Source organism: Lampetra planeri, chromosome 21, assembly GCF_965212315.1.
Source record: "Lampetra planeri chromosome 21, kcLamPlan1.2.h2, whole genome shotgun sequence".
NCBI classification, from domain to species: Eukaryota; Metazoa; Chordata; class Hyperoartia; order Petromyzontiformes; family Petromyzontidae; genus Lampetra; species Lampetra planeri.
Window position 1 is genome coordinate 6,664,235 of NC_136127.1, and position 14,990 is coordinate 6,679,224.

The window sequence follows — 14,990 nt, forward strand, 5'->3', positions numbered from 1 at the left end:
TCTCATTATACAGTACTGTTGTTCTAAAAGGGAGTTTTCGGAGTCACGAAGTCGTCCAGCAACCTCTTCTGGCCCCCACCTCCCACACTCAAGTGAAATACAATCGAGGAACTTTATTGTCTTGGTGTGGTCTTGTTGTTTTGCTGCATTTCCCAAGTTTACATTTGATCTTGACCAACAAAGGACTACCAAACAATAGAGATTTGATCTTGACAAATAAGCAGGAATATATGCACTAGTGCAATTTGTACTGCCATGATTTATTTATATTGGTTGTTTAAGTTACTTGCTAAACTTGTCTCTTTATGACTGTCCTTCACTGTACTGTAGTTTACTGACCCGCCTCGACTGGACGTTCGTGATAAAGTATCTTATCAGATTCCTCCAGGATAAAGATTCAGATTCACGACCTACTATCCCCACAGCACTACTTACTATCGGGCTATTGCCCGAAACGTTGCCTCTTACACGCCACTCTTAATGCAGTGGTATTTAAGGACGTGTTGAGCGTATCTGTGCTTGCGTACCACTGCTAAGGCAGAATCTAACGCAAAGTAATGTTTAATTGGGTTATTGATATTCTCAAAAACACTGATAATCGTTTGAACCCATCTCTTTGAGGTCCCTTGCCGATTAGTACGATTGGCTACGTACGGTGTGAAATTAGTTCAACATACAGTACATATAAATAACATCTGGCAGCTCACTAGCATTGACTCCAGCAAGCCTGACTGACTGGTGATTTGATAGTTTGTCGAAACCGGCCCAGTTTGCTAGAATCAATAAGAATACAATTAATTACACGCACAATACTTCAGAGCTATAAACGACCGTGACTCGTTTGGGTCAATGACTCTGTAATTATGCACTCCTAACAATGCTTGTGCGGCTGATAGATTGTGTAATACTTTTTTTTAAGCGGAGAGGCAGATATATGTCCGCTTTGCTGTTTTTAAATATATTTGATTCGCATATGTATTCGATATGCGTGACCGGCAATCATCGCAATGAATCTTATATAACACAGTTCTGGGAACGAGTTGATTTCAGGAATCGCATTCGAATCGATACCGCTGCCATCCCCGTGTAAAATATTGGTCCAACAAAGGCGTCCGGGCGTGTTGCTGGCCACAACAACCCACCCACTCGTGCGCCGTGCTCGGCCTTCATCAGTGCTCGCTGACAGCACTTGCCCCCAAGAGTCTGTGAAGGCTACACGGGGGAGCTTTGTCTTAGACGGGAATCGTTCTGAACGTGCTCGGTCCGCTGACCACTGGCGGCGCCTTCTCCCACGTGTCTGGGCACCACGTGGTGGGGGAGGGGGATGAAGGAGGTAGGGGGGATAAGGGGGCGTGGGAGGGGATAAGGGGGGGGGATAAGTGTAGGTAGGAGGGGGGGATGAGGGGGGATAAGGGGGGGTGGGAGGGGATAAGGGGGGGTGGAGGGGGAATGGGGATAGGAGAAGAGGGGGTGGGGGCAAGGGAGGGGGAGAGGAGGGACAAGCGGGGGGCTGGAGGGGCAAGGGGGGGGTGGAGGGGAAGGGGGGGAGGGGCAAGGGGGGGCTGGAGGGGCAAGGGGGGGGGCTGGAGGGACAAGGGGGGGGGGGCTGGAGGGGCAAGGGGGGGGGCTGGAGGGGCAAAGGGGGGGCTGGAGGGGCAAGGGGGGGGGGCTGGAGGGGCAAGGGGGGGGGGCTGGAGGGGCAAGGGGGGGGGGTTGGAGGGGCAAGCGGGAGGTGGAGGGGGCAAAGGGGGGAGTGGAGGGGCAAGCGGGGGGTGGAGGGGCAAGGGGGTGGCTGGAGGGGCAAGGGGGGGGGCTGGAGGGGCAAGGGGGGGGGCTGGAGGGGCAAGGGGGGGGGGGCTGGAGGGGCAAGGGGGGGGCTAGAGGGGCAAGGGGGGGCTGGAGGGGCAAGCGGGGGGTGGAGGGGCAAAGGGGGGATTGGAGGGGCAAAGTGGGGGGCTGTGGAGGCGTGCGCGCAGTGCGCATGCGTGTTGTCAGGATGACGCAACCACGACTGATTGATCCATGGCCCGCGCATTGCGCATGCGCGGGGTGATTGCCAACACGTGGGGCTCAGGGTACAGTCAGGCGACCCAGTGGGTCCAAGACCAGGGCAGGCCTTCGACTCAACAGCACGGCGACGTATTCGTTACTGAACACTGTCACCTTAAAAGGCGAAAAGACGTTTCGAATAATGGCCCTGCTTTATAGGAGACGGGAACGCTGTTAAGAGGGCAATTGCCCTAAACGTCACTTGTTAAGGCCACTGAATACGAATGTGCGTTCTTGTTGCAACGCGGCAGTACCCTTGTCACCAAATATTTATAAAAACATAAATTTAGGGGACAAAATTGTCGTATGCTCACAATACAGACGGCAAATCGTGCTTGTATAAATGTTACGATTTTTAACAAAATACGTGTACGCTAATACACCATTGGGGGGCTTCACGGGAGAAAATCGGGGTTTGAATTGCGAGTGAAAACAATTTATGTGATGAACGAGTTACAAATATACAACTTCTCAATTAAAAACTGCATGTGAACGTGAACGCAACAATGTAACATGTGTTTTTACAATATCGAGGGTGCTTCAAAGCACATTCCTGTGGAAGAAGCTGGTAGGAACGTTGGGTTGCTCGGTCAATGGCCAGGGTCAACGTCGGCGTGGTGTATTCCGCAAATATGCCCGACTGTGAGGGCGGGCACAAGCCGGCGTGAGTAGGTTAAACGTTGAGTTTTATAAGGGCACCACGGGATGACCAGCCCCACCCCACCCAGCCCCTCCCCACCCAGCACCTCCCCCACCCTCCCCTCCCCACCCAGCACCTCCCCACCCTCCCCTCCCCACCCACCCCACCCAGCCCCAACCCACCCTACCCACCAAGCCCCACCCCTCCCATTTTTGGATGCACGACGGACGGACGGACACAATAATCCCCTGTGGACTGGTGTAACCAGGAGGTTCCTACCAGTAAAAAGTTTAACACTTCTGAGAATTTGCAACAACACCACAAGAAATGTGCCTCCCGGGCTCTGGAGACCACCTGGAGAAGATTCCAGTCACGTGTCGACAACGATGGCGAACAAGTCGAGACTGACTTTTTGAAGCTCTTAACATTGCATTTGTTACCATGTTAAAGTGCATTCGTTTGTTTCAGTTTCATTTCATTTATTAGGTACTAGCTTTACTACCCGGCTTCGGTATAACCCTGTGAACCATGAGGCTCTTTGACTCGGGTGCAACCGCAACAAAACAAAAAACATGAACAAGAAACAGCTTAAAGTCACTACACGCAACAGAAAAATCCTGGAAAAAAACAGAAAAGTCTTCCAGAAAAAAACCACCGCATTTCAACGCTGTGTGCAAAAATCCCAGTGGGATGAATTAAAAACGATAGTCTAGTACTCTAGTATAAGTGTTAAATGAAAGTTAAAGCACCCTGTATATCTTATGCTCTACAGAGGGGCTATATAGCACGAAAAGTAAACGTTTACAATCCCAGTTAAAGACCACCTCCGAATATAATTTGCCACTGATGGCGAGAGATCGTACTGAGGTCACCCTCGATAACATAATCGATTAACCACTGCGGCATCGCTCCAATCCTAAACAATCTGCAGAAAATACATTCACGATGTTTAAGATGGATTTTGGATAAAGTTCGTCCTGTATTGCTTATCTGCTAATGGCGAAGACTTGGAAGAGGCCTTCGTCCGGCAGCGGATAGGCTGATGACATTATCGCACAGGGTGGTGCAGATGCCATTTAATTATCTAAAACTACCATTGGAACCTCATTTGCCAGTAAAAAATATAATAATTGGTTTTTTACCCTTCTATCTGGCAACAAAACTGACACCTTTTTTTACAAGGAGTCATGTTTACATAGACCACAATACCTGCAGTCATAATGCAAACAAAAAACATAACTCTGATAATGTGCACTGTCCTTGAAGTTGATTGGTCCACACCCGAGACAGCTTTCCTTAGAGCCTAGTCTCACATGGGTTGGTGCAGGTATTCTGGTCTATGTAAACATGACTCCTTGTAAAAAAAGGTGTCAGTTTTGTTGCCAGATAGAAGGGTAAAAAAACAATTATCTAAAACTAATTACGTTATACGGTTGACTTAAAACAGAAAATGTTAGGGTTTCAATTAATTGTTGGTCACAAGACATTTGTAGCACACTGTACAATGCAAATTACTCACGTGTAGATATATTTTTGTAAACTTTCCAACCCAATTACATGTTTTCAAATAAATATAAAGTAACATTTTCACACGTTTACTTCCGTTGTTATCATAGCTAAAACAAAGTTTTCTCTAAATCTAGATTCAAATCCAGATTAAAACAAAGTTTGTTTGGAGTTCGTCACACTGGGTGATGACGTCTTTTCACTTGCGAGACTCCACTGCCAATGACGTCATTGGTGACATGACGTCACGGCGGGCGGCGCTTGTATATATAAATGTGCAGGGTGGCTGACACTCCCTTCTCGGTTGGGACTTCAAGGCCCTGGTCATCAAGGTACGGCGCTGCTGCAATCCGCATCCATCCGCTTCGTTACTCGCTGCATCTCGCTAAAATTATCACCGCACGGGATACGGGAGGTTGTCGTCCATCCTCGTATGCAATCTCCATTATTTTTTATTTTAATAGTAATCGTGGGCGGTGGTGCAAGTGATTGGCGCTACGTGACACGCTGATTGATTTGAGCATGTGGTCGCACAGGCGACTAATGCGTTTGTAAAGCCGCAATGATCAATGCAGAGTCTGTGATTGTGGTTAATACTTTTATCGGTAACTGTTTTTGTAGATCTAATAGTTTAAATGGGCTAATGTAAACTGAGCCAATGGCCAAATTGCACGGAATTGCGCCGGATCTCTAAAGCTAAGGATTTCTGCCTGGATAGCGTTTGGCAGGCTACCTCCATCCATGACCATTTTAATAATGATGATGAGGCTGCCACGTGAGCCTAGTGGCGACGCACGGTGCGAAAGAAGTTAAACATGCATGCAGAGGGCAATGCAGCACCATCGGTTATGGCCATTTGACAGGCCCATGTTTACTGTATGTGCTTCTGGCCTCTAATCAAATCCGCACTGACCGGCGTGATGAAGTATGGTCAAATCCCAGCAATGGATTAACAGGCTGAATGGCTGAACGTGCAAACGTAACCTGGAGACGCTTCATTGTTCCTGCGATCCTTTATACAGATGCCATGGGCAGTGCCTTGCATTAAAAAAATATTTTCTTAAAGCTAGGTTCTTAAACCCAACGCATTGTCAATAACCCTGCCGGAACAGTAAATATATGTAATTGGGCGACGTTTCGCACGGTGACCCTTCAAAGCACGTCAATGGCATTGTTATTTTTGACGAATGCGATATTTTATTTGCGTGTGCACCACTGCCAACGCAGTGACTCCGAATCTTAAAAAGTAGCATTTGTTCGGCTAAAGTTATTTGTGAACGTATGGATCCCTCCCCACGGCCTACAGGTCCTAAGACTGATGACCATGCTTCACTTGGCTGATCCAATGCGGTTTTGTGAAGGCGGAGAGAGTAGAGGGGGGGGTATAGAGAAGTACAGCGACCTTTTGAATAAATCACTTGCAGCGGCACTAAAACCGACCATGCTTGTCTGGAACCTCTCCCAATGTGGCAAGGTGACACGTGGCCGTCGCATCCTCGGGCCTCTGCCACCCTGAGCAAATCACATTTAACGATATTTTATATCCAACTCGTGGTAGGCGGAATTTTGTAGCCGGATGGCTTTCTTGCACCTTAAATACACGTAAATGCCCAGCCCTTTCACGCTGATGTAGGTCATGGTGGGGGGGGGGTATTCATACTTCACCATGCTGGTCAGTGCGACTTGGTAATGGCATGGGAGTTGATTTGGCAACATTCCATACAACAATTGTTTGTTTTTGTTGAACTGTTGCTCTGCTGCCCACCACGTGGCCTGCTGATGTAGAGGTGTCGTGGGCATGCAATATTTTAAACCGGATGCATTACATACATGGTCGTGAACTGACAAGGATTCTGCTTGAGTTGCAGTTATTGCAAACATTTGTTAGATTAAAAGCTGGTGTGTTGATCTGATCAAGCTATGACAAATATACAATTTGCCGAGTGTTTGAATCTGAAGGAAAACTGCTGTGGATGCAGTGAACTTGTAAAATATCACATAATCAGTCTCCAGTAGATGTTTTCAAAAATATTTTGGCCAGAACCTTGCCTGCTGTACGATTACGTGGTGTGCAGTAGAGGTCAGTGCAAATTAATGTACTGTACTGTACTTCTGCAGCATGGTGACGTTACATGCGCTATTAACATTAATTGCACGAGTACTTCTCTTATCTTCCAGTAGCTTGACAAAATGGCTGTGCATGACTACAATGTGCGTGCATTACAAAAAATAGCGGTGCAATTTACCATATTGTTTTATTGCATTGCTGTTGCAGGTGAAATGGCTGTGCCTTCAGCAGCGCGATGCCGTCCCCCGTCGCTGGTGAAGTTTTTTCAGAAGTGGCCCAGCGGCAGATCCTTGGAGAGCAACCAGAAGCAGGTGATTTTAAAGTTCTACGCGTGGCTCTGCAAGCAGATAACCCAACAAGCCCATGATGGCGAGCCACCTGATGGGTGGTGAGGAAAGGCATTAATTTACCACGGGAAGCATGAGTTTCGTTATCCCAATGCACTATTAGACCCCTGCAGCCCAAAGCCAAAACCCCACGCAGTTGTAAAAGCCAAGCCTCTGGTAGCCCGTGACCAGACTGCACCTGAAATGTATGGAGTCCTGTCGACAGTCAGGCGGAAGATGCCCCACGGTGACATGCTGACTACTGAAAGTGCTCGAGTGTAAACAGGGAATCCAGATCTCCCAGGCCCCGCACGGTCGGTAGTGCAGCAGCTGATGGCCGAGCATTGTTTTGTGACTCGGGAGGGAAAGGAAAGTTGGTTGCGGAGAAAGACTACTTTTGTGTGCCGCTGACGTGGCTTGCTTAAAATTCACAAGCTACGCTCGAGTGGGAGTAACGCAGTCTTCCGTCACGAGAACGTAATAAGTAGTAGCTACCCCACACAGTTGGGGCCGGAGTGCAGTGCAGCTGATGTTGGGTTTATTGGTGTGACTGTGAAACGTGTAGTGCGTTCACCTCCAGTTCTTGGCATGAGTGTGCTGTGCGGTGCGCATTTGTGGTATGTAAGGAGGCAGAGCAACCGCCAGAGTTATGCCTTCGGTGCCAGCGAGTGTCCATCTTCTGGTTCCATCCTCATGCACTGGCACATTGCTTGGATTTTCTTTCTTACATTTCATCGTGCAACATTTCCAATGCAACCACATAGGTTTTTGTGGTTGGACTATGTATAGCGCTCCAATGTGTTTTTGTGTTATGTCTGACGTTTTGGCCCGAGTGTTAGGAACTTCTTTAAAAACAATGTTGCCTAATGTATAATTTAATGTTCAATTCCTGAAGAAACTCCCAGACATGCCAAAACAAACCAGGTGGTACTACAACCTGAACATGAAAAAATTAATAGGTCTACTTTTGCGTTTGAAAAGTATCTTTATCATCCTGCAACATACCCTTGAGACACTAAACTTGCTATTTTCCCTTTATCAACAAAACTAGTCTTAAAATTAATGTTGATATTGCTGTCTTTTGTGGCTTGAGTAATTGTGGCCTCTCATTTGCAGTGGGTGTTAAGCTGTCCTGGGTGAGGTGATGTAATGGATCGCATCCTGGGTTTGTGGACCAACCGTACAATGACGTGGTAAGTCTAAACACAATTTTTCAAGAGAAAATCATCGTGGTAATACACGCTCGCCTATTAGACGAAGCCAGCTTTTGTAGTACGATGAGATGCTAGTGCTATCGAGAGCCATGGGCAAACTGCCTCTCCTGTGATGTGATTGCGCAAGGCATTTGGTCTGAGCGCACGGCGCAGGCTGTCCTGTTATGCGGGCCCCACAGAGTCTTTCTGTGTGGACCCGTGGAAGGGACTTCAATTTCGCCGCACGCGTGATTTCACTGCTTTTTCTCTGAGGAGAGGCATCCCCACCTAAGGCTTCTGGTGTCCACTTCACCATATTAATAAAAGTAATACTCCTTCATAGTCTTGTTTTGTATGGCCTATGTTGCTTTGTTGTGCAAGTTAATAACGTAAAAAAACGCTGCTTTTAGCTGGGTTATAAAAAGATGGTGCACAAGTCCCGAGCCTTTTTGCCAATTTAATTGAACTACCAATATATCTCTATTTTGGGTCTACCATATTGCCATCCCTTAGTGTAGTTGATAATGGTAAGGTGATGATGATAATCATGGGTATTCTCATGCCTGTATACCACTGTAATCTTGGGATATATTCTGTTGTTTGTACATTGTCGTAACTGGAAATATCGACCAATTCAATACCGAGTCGCAGTGCGTTGATCACTGCCGCTTGGTTGAATTATGATGCAGAAAGTTTCTGAAAAGGTCTTTTGACTTGGTCGTGTATTTATGGACTCGTAAAATGTTACTTTGCTGTATTTTGCAATCCCTCAATGAGTTGTGCTCTTTTTTTCCTCCTCCAGAATGAAAATGGTGCTTGAGTGGTAATGGACAGAGGCCATTCAAGTTGCAAGAATCTGCCAGTAAGTTTTGGGAATGTCCACCACCGTTACAGCCTGTGCTGAACATTCTGAGTGCACGTACATGACCTCGGGTAATGGGACTAATCGATTGTTAAGCCACTTTGTATAGGTATCATTTGTGGCTGGGTAACTTCTGAAAAAGAGTTATAAAGCTCAGTGGACCTTGCCTGGTATAATAAAAATAGTGTCCGAGCTGGGAGGAGAAATGTAGCAAATCGTGTAGTTAGGTTGTGGAGGGCACCTCCAGTTCTTGGCATGGTCGCGCTGTGCGGTGCACGCCCGTGTAATGTACGGAGGTAAAGTGTCGCCCATTGCTATGCCTTCGGTGTCAGAGGCTTCCCTCTTCTGGTTCCATCCTCAAGCACTGGTACATTTCCTTGCAAGCTCCTCGAGCAAGAGATGCGTCCCACTCGCTCATGTCTATCTAGCTTGCCATCATGTTGACCAGCAATTGCTGTGGGTCTCGTTTTTGCCTTGTACAGTGTGGTATAGGTCAACTATTGGTCTGCACGGTCTTTTATGGCAGGCGTGTACTTTGAGACGAGGCATCTCCCCATATTGTGGATGGTAGTAGTAGCTACTCGTTTTCTTTAAGCTAAGTATAGTTTTAAACAAACCCTGCTTTTAATTGACCTATGAAAGATTTGTGTTTCAAGGGCTAGACCTTATGTTTTAAAGCCACCCCATTGCATAAAATAACACCAATATATCTCTATTTTGGTTATGCATCTTGATAGTTGATGATGGTAAAGTGGTACTGATAATGGGAGTGTATTCTCGTGCTTCTACACCACGGTCGGTGTAATATAAATGTTTTAGTATTTTCCATAATTTGCCATTGGAAATCTCGATCTTCCAATACCGAGCTGAGCGTGTTGACCACAATACTTACAAGTTGATTGACGATGTGGGGACTTTGCTGAAAAGGTCTTGTGACTTAACGATAATTTTGAGGATAAATACATTTTTATTCACCGACATTTTTGCAATGCTTGATTGTTCCCCCCCTTTGCTTTCCAGGTTGAAAATGCTCTTTGTACGATGACGAACAATGGCCATTCAAGTTGCAAGAGGATTTCTGCCGGTACGGACATTTTACCATCTGCAGTTTTCCAATATGCTCCGCCGTTACAGCCTGTGCTGGACATTCCGAGTACACTTTAGCTACGAGTGTGACCTATGGCCTGCATGTTTATGGCCTTGGTTAATGAGGGGGACTAAGTCCTATTGTATCCTAACGGGGAGGAATGTAGCGAATCGTGTCGTTGGGTTGTGGAGGGCACCTCTAGTTCTTGGCATGGTCGCGCTGTGCGGTGTGTGCCCGTGTAATGTACGGAGGTAAAGTGTTGCCCATTGCTATGCCTTCGGTGTCAGAGGCTTCCCTCTTCTGGTTCCATCCTCAAGCACTGGTACATTTCCTTCCAAGCCCTCAAGCAAGGGATGGCATGCCACTCACTCACATCTGCCTGGCTTGCTGTGTTTGTCAGAAATTGCAGTGCATGGAAGCTTTTGCCTTGTACAGGGTGTGGTAAAAGTGAGGAACCATTCGTTGAGACTGAATTCTAGCAAGGTGGTGTTCCATCTTTGAACCGTTTGCTTGCACTCCTCTCGATGCATTTCACACAGGATGCTTGTACATTCCTTGACATGGGCACACTGATTGTAGCGTGCTCGGCTCACATTTTTACCTTGCATTCGTTGTCTCTTTAAGACCGCCAATGTAAACTACAAACTTCAAATGCCCCTTCTAGAGATATGTTGAAAGGTGCGAGTGAGTTCCAGTCAACTTCGTGGCCATGTTTAATAGGTTCTTATTCGTGGGTGAATCCACAAGTGTGGGAATTATTTTACACTCATGTTACCTGATTGTTGCTAATGTGGGATGGCATTTAACTCCTTGCTTTCAAATTTAAAATGTTACTCGAATCAACATACCACTAACGTCTATAATTATCAAAGGGCAGTACAATCCTAGTGCTGTATTATGCTTTGAACATCTATGCACCCAAACTGCACTGACCAGCATGGTGACTGATAGTCAAATAACCCGCATGGCATTGGGAGTCAACTCGTGCAGCAGTGGATCGACGCACGAGGCTTGTTTGAAAAAATCTTCCAACCTTTTTTGGTCCAAACAGGAGGTGGCGAGATGAAAGCGGACGTCTCCACAGGCACGGGCTTGCCACCTCGCCTGCGGATTGTGATGACCTGTAAGTGACGCCGTTCAAGTCCCCCGTCTACCCTTGCTGCTGAATAGCCTTGGTTTTATCTGCCCCAAAGCAAATGCCGTTTTATGTCTGTGATATTCCTCCTACTAAGGCATGCTTGCACTACCACGTGGCAAGTTGTGTAAGAGAGGGAGGCAGAGGAATTGGCACAAGGGTGCTGTTGCCGTCTTCGGCTGCTGGGTGCGCTTACCATAGCCCCCCTGGTTTGCGCCACTTGCCAACAATAAATCATCGACAGCCTCGAATACTGCAGCCAAGTAGTTTGCCATTGGACAAAAGTTGTGTTCTAAGGCACGAGTGGGGAACCTTTTCTTTGCCGAGGTCTGAATCGGACTTTGAAATAACTTTGGGGATTACACATACACGCATCCATTCAAAATGCCAAAAGTTACACGTGCGTTGACTGCTTTTAAAGAGGCTTTTGCAGTGGTAGAACACAGGTGGCAAATATTCCCTCTCGTGGCTATACGACACTTGCAGGTTGCGGAGAGTTTTGGAGTGGTCGGGATGGCCACAGGCCACTATAAAGTCACAGGAGAGAGGTTCCCCACGCCTTTCCTCAGGTTACAATCGGAATGGACCCTCCCAGGCTGGTGAGCCAGTCTATGAATCGAGCATTCAGTAAGGGATTCGACGACACATTTGCATACGGAAATCGACATGCAGGATGCTCGCATTGGGTGTGTGACTGCATCCACCTGTCCCCGTGTTCGGGCTCGTACATCGCAATCGGCACATTACGGTAAACATTCATAACAAGGGTGGAACATTTTGCGGTGGTTTATTTTGGGGTCTTGTCTACTCTTGATAAGCGATGCCAGAGTTTCCAGGCATCGCGATAAGTAGCCCAATGGTTACATTTCAAATTCGTTTTCTCACAAACGATACATCTTAAGAGCTATGGGTGTCATTCTTATGTGTTTTTAATTAATGGTGTTATACTATACTGAGGTTTATCAAAGGAATGCAGTAGTAACAGTGCAGGATGTATTTATAAATTGTTTGTGTTCATGTGCTCTCTTCCCCTGCCATCCACCCTGCAGCAACATGGATACAAGGAGCAATGAATCCCGTGGACGAACGTGGCAAAGCTGTGCAGATATTTACTCCAAGTCGAATGCAGTGTATTAGATAAACACGTGTGATTTGAAGTCCCAACCGATCCAGTATTTGCCTCGTCATGTGGTGTACTTATTGTTATCAATAAAGAAAATGCGAAGAGCACTGGCTGGATTCCTGTCGATTGTGTTATTACAAATAAGTTATGTGCATATACATGTCAACTGGTGCCAGCGTTTTACATTTTTCCTCAATCCAAATCAGTTGTGGCACGTTGATTTCCACTTGTAACCCAAATCTAATGCACCCATCTGGTACTCATTGTTTTTTTTTTCGGTAAAGTCACGTAGGTAAAACAAAATAAATGAAAATCAATTAAATCGCTACGTTTTGGAGGCAACACAAGCCTCCCTCATCGGGTGTAAAAAACAGCAAAATAACCGTCTGGTGTCGGAGTAGCCCAGACAGTTTGCATAATAAGTGGCTCCGACACGGTAAGAACTTTACGTTGTTTATTAATCTTCGGTACAGCTTGGTTGTCTCACTACGGATGTTACGCTTCCCCGCGCCACGTGGCGCTCGCCCGCTCGCTAACACGCCGCTGGCTGACGGCGCGTGAGGGAGCGGCTGGAGGTCGAGACGCCACGTGGGCGATGGAGATGGTGGTACAGTAGCGATGGGGAGCTCCTCTTGATCTTCAACACCGACCCCGCACCTTGCTCCGGCCCTCGCTTACATGCTCCCTGGCGGCTCAGCCCCCGTCTCTGACCACACCCCTCCCTCCTGGAACTTTCGGGAACGCTTCGGAGGCTTTCCGGGTGGATCCGCCCCACCCCACCTTTGCTCCAAATATAAACCCTACCATAGATAAACCAGAAGTAACGCCCCACATAATACAGGAGATGGCGCTCTCATTAGAATTGCGAAGTCTAGGCGTTGAATAATCTCCATGCTCAGGGCATGCCCTCCAATTTCCATGCAAAGGGTTCCAAGTATAACATGGCTGCAAGTGTATTTCAATGGTTCGTATTTTGGGTGAATTAAGTACAAAAAATTGCTGATGGGGTTATACTGGTAGGAACCTCATGGTTACACCAGCCCACGGGATTATTGTGTCCGTCCGTCGTGTGGGAAGGGGAGGGTGGAGAGGGGCTGGGTGGGGAAGGTGGGGCTGGGTGGGGAGGGAATGGTCACCCCGTGGTGCCCTTATAAAACTCAACGTTTAACCTACTCGCGCCGGCTTGTGCCAGCCCTCACAGTCGGGCATATTTGCGGAATACACCACGCCGCCGTTGACCCTGGCCATTGACCGAGCAACCCATCGTTCCTACCAGCTCCCTCCGCAGGAATGTGTTTGTTAAGTAATCATGGTTGACTGGGCAAGTATTCATTTGCTGTAATTTGAGAAACTGGTTGAGTTATTGGTGGCCGAAACCCAGGATTGAGCTTAGATCTCCGTGATGCTGGATAATTGTTCCAGTATAAAGAGATGAGCTAATAAAACGGTATAATCTGGACTTTTATTTTGCAGGCTGTGGGGTGTTCTTGCTGCATACACACAGTGGAGAATGCATATGAGGTCTATCTGATTTCAGACTGGGAGTTAAGTAATTAATCCACCTTTTTTGGTGTGGTAACCCTCCAAGATCACTCGTCCCCATATTTTTCCCCATTACTCCATCCCCTTTGCACAATCGCTTTGTGCCCTAGTTGGAGTTTTTTTTAGCTACCACAACTGCTAAAGCCAACTTTCCTTAATTGCATATTAAATGCCCCTAAAATATTCATAAGGAAATATAGCATACCGTTCTTGGAAAGTAGTTAACTTTTGGTAGGTGCCACTTGTCAATTATTGCTGGACAGTTTGGGCCAAGAGCCAATAGTCGGTTAATTTTAAAATGGTGGCAGATGCAGCGGGCAAGACCGTATTCAAACTAAACCTGAGACGTCCAGTAGGGACACTGGCTGTATACAACTACATGCTCGGGTTATCTAAGTGACATGCGGCTCAAACACGTTCCTTCGTAGTGGGCAGGTAGGAACTTGGTTGGACAGCGCATTCGTGCGATCCGTGTCACGCGGTGCAAGCTGCGTGGGGCGGCGCGTCACGTGGTGCTGAGCCCAGCCCGCAGCGCTCTATGAAACACAAATCGAGGGCGTGGCTATGCACGACAGACAAATAATCCCTGGTGGGCAGTGTGGAACTATTGTTCCTACCTGTGTACATATAATGGTTGAAGGATGTAATGACACGGTGCTATGGTGGTATTTTATCTCCCTTGCCTGTTGTGCAGGTCATGGGTTTGCCTATTCGGAGTTTGCACTCTCCTTCTAGTGCCATTAAATTTTCTCCATTTTGAAATCGCCATTTGGATTTGGCTAATGTAAATTTCCAAAAGCTACTTTGAGATATCTAATAAAAGAGCTCATAGCTCAGTGGGCTTTACTCAGTAAGTAAGTTTTAGTTTACCATTAGCATACAATCCATTAGTAATTTCTCCTATATCCATGCCACAACCACTGAAAGGGTTGTCCTTCCCAGAGAACCACTTGGACACTCGTGGCGCTGTTTAAAATATGCAAATTCATTGCAAAATAACACACGTGGAACTTTGTGTGGTTTAATGATGCTGAGGGTGTATACTTTTGAGGCAGCAGACTGGTGTGGGACGTTAAAACCATACACTCTTTTATTCAAGGGTAGGCACTTTAATTTGGTGAAATAAAAAAGAAGGTTCAATGTTCAAGAATAACAGAATTGATTAGAAAAACACTTAAAAGAATGCCCATCAAATGTGGGCGTAAAGCTGCGCATTGCTACCTGAAACCCAAACGACACTCGGATTTCACAGAAATGTTGCAAGTTATTTGCATAGCACACAGACCTGTACACAGGGGTACAACTTCAGCATTGCCACAACAATAGACACAACTGCAGAAAATAGCAGCTGTGACCTTTTCTATAACACTGGCAAGAAACTTCACTCATGCAAACGCATGAATTAGGCTCCGCAAACCGCACCGTTATTTTTTTATACTCCATTAATGTTTCAGCACCT

The 14,990-nt window shown here is 46.8% G+C and overlaps 1 long non-coding RNA gene and 3 other non-coding genes across 5 annotated transcripts; all 4 read left to right on the forward strand.

Annotated features, from left to right (window-relative positions):
* Window positions 1-4,409: 4,409 nt before the first annotated feature.
* LOC144724598 (uncharacterized) lies at window positions 4,410-12,096 on the forward strand. 2 transcript variants are annotated; one of them, XR_013586538.1, is made up of 7 exons: window positions 4,410-4,527; window positions 6,471-6,574; window positions 7,706-7,782; window positions 8,585-8,644; window positions 9,665-9,728; window positions 10,783-10,854; window positions 11,916-12,096. It is a non-coding gene; the product is annotated as an uncharacterized LOC144724598 (long non-coding RNA). The 2 variants fall into 2 exon arrangements; XR_013586539.1 differs by lacking the exon at window positions 6,471-6,574 and having other exon boundaries at window positions 4,491-4,527.
* On the forward strand, window positions 7,163-7,298 carry LOC144724805 (small nucleolar RNA SNORA57). Its single transcript, XR_013586582.1, has one exon. It is a non-coding gene; the product is annotated as a small nucleolar RNA SNORA57 (small nucleolar RNA).
* On the forward strand, window positions 8,885-9,019 carry LOC144724803 (small nucleolar RNA SNORA57). The gene has a single exon (XR_013586580.1). It is a non-coding gene; the product is annotated as a small nucleolar RNA SNORA57 (small nucleolar RNA).
* LOC144724804 (small nucleolar RNA SNORA57) lies at window positions 9,927-10,061 on the forward strand. Its single transcript, XR_013586581.1, has one exon. It is a non-coding gene; the product is annotated as a small nucleolar RNA SNORA57 (small nucleolar RNA).
* Window positions 12,097-14,990: the final 2,894 nt, after the last annotated feature.